Source organism: Oratosquilla oratoria, chromosome 3, assembly GCF_046742065.1.
Source record: "Oratosquilla oratoria isolate Oo_2021 chromosome 3, ASM4674206v1, whole genome shotgun sequence".
Taxonomy (NCBI): Eukaryota; Metazoa; Arthropoda; class Malacostraca; order Stomatopoda; family Squillidae; genus Oratosquilla; species Oratosquilla oratoria.
Window position 1 is genome coordinate 84963118 of NC_134779.1, and position 4526 is coordinate 84967643.

Below are 4526 nucleotides of genomic sequence, written 5' to 3' on the forward strand. Positions count from 1 at the left end.
GAATCCGTTGAAGTTTTATTTCTGACGTTTCGTCCAACTAGGACTTCTTCAGAGTGTACACAAATAGAATAATGACAACTTATATACCCGCACAGCTCACCCCGTTCCCCCTCGGTCAATGCTGCTGCCATCTCTCTTTCGTCTTGCCTCATGGATGATTAGTCCGCTTGCTATCCTCGCCAGCTTGACGAAACCGTCCCGATGGTTGCTGCATGGGAGTGAGGTAATGTATGCTGCCTCAATTGTCCTCCTTTCCTTTCTATCGAGTCCAGTATGGAGCACCTCTGTTTTTTCCCAATCCGGCAAGTGGCCAAATTTGTCGATGTGTACCACTAAAGAGTTGGACGTCCGGTGGGCTTTGATGTCATTTTTGTGCTCAGTTGTCCGCTTGTGAATTCCTCTGCTAGTTTCGCCATAGTAACTAGCGGGGCAGGTTTTACAAGGAATTCTATAAATTAAACTGTTGTCTTCGTTTTCTATTTTGTTTCTAATTTTATTTCTCACAACGTCGCCAATTTTTACCCCCGTGCTGAATGCCAGTTTCAGGCCTGCCTTGGTGAGATTTTGTTCCATGACGTTTGAGCACTTGGAGTTGGGAACGGACAGATACCCACGGTTCTCATCATTAGCCTCTTTTCCTTTGACACCCCTATTTCTTATTTGTAACGCCTTTTCCTTATTTCTATATAAAAAGCCTGCTGGGTAATATAATTTTTTGAAAATATTAAAAATGCAATTAATTTCCTCCTGGAGAAATTCCTGAACACAAAAATGACATCAAAGCCCACCGGACGTCCAACTCTTTAGTGGTACACATCGACAAATTTGGCCACTTGCCGGATTGGGAAAAAACAGAGGTGCTCCATACTGGACTCGATAGAAAGGAAAGGAGGACAATTGAGGCAGCATACATTACCTCACTCCCATGCAGCAACCATCGGGACGGTTTCGTCAAGCTGGCGAGGATAGCAAGCGGACTAATCATCCATGAGGCAAGACGAAAGAGAGATGGCAGCAGCATTGACCGAGGGGGAACGGGGTGAGCTGTGCGGGTATATAAGTTGTCATTGTTCTATTTGTGTACACTCTGAAGAAGTCCTAGTTGGACGAAACGTCAGAAATAAAACTTCAACGGATTCTTGGCGTTTAAACTCACCACCCTACCACTCATATATATATATATATATATATATATATATATATATATATATATATATATATGTATATATACATATATATATACGAGTATATGCATATATATACATATATATATGTGTATATATATATATACACACACACACACATATATATATATATATATATATATATACACACACATGCAAAATAACCATAGGAAAAGGGAAACTTGTAGACAGTAAGTACTTTTGTATGTTATATCTTCAGACTAAATGACAGAGATACAGAGTTGTGTTTGAATGTAAGTATCAGGTAGCAATCGTAGGGGGGGAGGGGGAGACAATACAAGCGGGAAGGTGGTATGACCTTACCTCCATCGACCTGACCAATACATATGGTTCAATCTGGCGGGAACATCTTGGTCACCATATGGGTTACCAATTTATCACATTTAAAATGTCCATAGCTTAAGTTTATATTCTTATCAGACGTGCCTGATATTAAGCAAGATTCTATTATATTTCTTTCTTGAAGACTTTTTCCTTTGGCTAAAATTGTTGCCTTAGGCCAATCAATATGATGGTTGTATAATGCTTTGTGTTGAAATAGCGCATTATTTTCCTGGGCAGACCTTTACACTATATTTATGTTGGGAAATCCTTGTTTCCAAGTTTTTCCCAATTTGTCCAATATAAAATTTGTTACAATCATGGCAAAGAATTTTATAGACCACACCGTTGTTGTTAGGCGGGCTGTTCTTAATTAAAAATTTCTTAATGGTATGGTCATATTGAAAAGCTACTTTGATATCCAATTTTTTTTTTTTTTTTGTAAATTGACAATACTAAGAAAGCTTTCATGAAAAGGAAGAACAAGTGTATTAAGGTGTTTATGGTTTTCTTGTTCTTGATTGCATGCTCTGTAAAAGCGTTTCTTGGCGGTATTGTGACCTTGATTAAGAATATGAGTGGGATATTTTAACTTTTCTCCAATATTCTTCATAGTTCTAATTTCGTCATCAATAAATTCAGGATCTGAAATCCTGTAAGCTCTCAAGTACATGGAAATGAAAACTAATCTTTTTACATTGTTATGGTGATTGGAATAAAAAAGAATATAAAATAGAATATTGGTAGGTTTTCTATATACTTTTGTTTTCAGAGTACCATAATCTCGAATTATTTCAACATCTAAAAAGGGCAAGCTGTTGTTATTTTCTATTTCAAGAGTGAAGTTGATGGAGGGTATCAGTGAATTTAGATTAATAGAGAAACCATCAATAGATAGATTATTAGGCCAGAAACACAAAACATCGTCTACATATCTGAGCCAAATAACTTTTTCATCTTTAATAGTTGGTAATAGATATTTTTCAAAATATTCCATGTATATGTCAGCTAAAACTGGTGAAAGTGGATTCCCCATAGCCATCCCGAAGGTCTGTCTGTATTATTTCCCCTCAAAGACAAAAGAAGAATTATTTACACACAGACTTATTAATTTTACTTCTTTTTTTTTTTTTTTTACAAATCAATACTGTTGCCTAGAGTATTTACGAGAAAGGTTAAAGCATCTTGAATTGGTACATGGGTAAAGAGCCCAGTAACATCGAAACTAACTAAATTGTAAGGATAATCAAGTCCTCATTATTTTTAATAAAAGAGTTAGAAATAGTACCTGCAAAAGGAGAAAGCTTTGTCACAAGCCACTTAGAAAGCTTATAGCTTACAGAGCCTACAGAACTGATGATGGGCCTAATGGGATGATTTGGCTTGTGAGTTTTAATAAGCCCATACAAATAAGGTGTTGAAGAATTTTGTGTAGAGAAATATTTAATCAAGTCTTCTCTACCTTTAAGTAATGTTCTTAATTATTTATGGAAATTCTTATTAACTGTGTCACTAGGATCTTTGTTAAGCTCAAAATACCGGTAAGTGTTTTTATCTTGTAAGTGATTAATTACTTTGTTATCATAATCACTTTTATCCATAATAACCAAGGTCTTGCTTTTATCAGCTTTAGTTATGCGTAGAGATGTGTCTTCCTTTAAAGTTAACATGGTATTAACAAATCTTTTAGGAAATGTGTTATCCTTACAATTAAGCATAGCACCATAAATTAAACCCCTAATTAAAAAATTATTTTCACTCCAATGTTTTCTTCAAATTCAAAAAGAGACACCCCAATCTCAACAGGATTTATCTTTTTACTGTAAGCAAAAGATAACCCATAACCTAAAGCACATAAAGTATTATGGTCCAAAACTTTGAATGACAGGTTCAAAACACAGTCAGGATTAATATGTTTGTTCCAATAACTATTGTCAATCAAATGTTGTAATTTGTGTTCATGTTTTTGTTTGGCATCACACTATACCACACCACACCATTAAGAAAATTTTAATTAAGAAAAGCTCGCCTAACAACAACGGTGTGGTCTATAAAATTCCTTGGCATGATTGTAACAAATTTTATATTGAACAAATTGGGAAAAACTTGGAAACAAGGATTTCCCAACATAAATATAGTGTAAGATCTGCCCAGGAAAATAATGCGCTATTTCAACACAAAGCATTATACAACCATCGTATTGATTGGCCTAAGGCAACAATTTTAGCCAAAGGAAAAAGCCTTCAAGAAAGAAATATAATAGAATCTTGCTTAATATCAGGCACGTCTGATAAGAATATAAACTTAAGCTATGGACATTTTAAATGTGATAAATTGGTAACCCATATGGTGACCAAGATGTTCCCGCCAGATTGAACCATATGTGTTGGTCAGGTCGATGGAGGTAAGGTCATACCACCTTCCCGCTTGTATTGTCTCCCCCTCCCCCCCCTACGATTGCTACCTGATACTTACATTTAAACACAACTCTGTATCTCTGTCATTTAGTCTGAAGATATAACATACAAAAGTACTTACTGTCTACAAGTTTCCCTTTTCCTGTGGTTATTTTGCATATATATATATATATATATATATATATATATATATATATATATATATAATATGATATATAATATGATACAATACATATACTATGATATAAGTGATAGATAAACAAGTCCTCTGGGTTTGATGGGTGTTTTGAATATATACCGTAGAATGTGAAGGGAACTAGTTATGAAGCAAATAATCACAGGCGTGAGTTATCCTGTTAAACGCCATTAATCCATCAACTGTTTGGCTGGCGCGCATATCCACAGCCTCGTTGTTGTACATATATGCGTGTAATTACTGCACATACAGCCGTAATCAACCTTGCACACAATAGTCGTGTTGGCGCGCATACACACAAGAGCACGACGTAATTGCCCTTTTCATGCTGTATTTGGGTTATGATCGTCCGTCCTTGCATAGCAAAGTATTAAAAAGGCCAAGCAT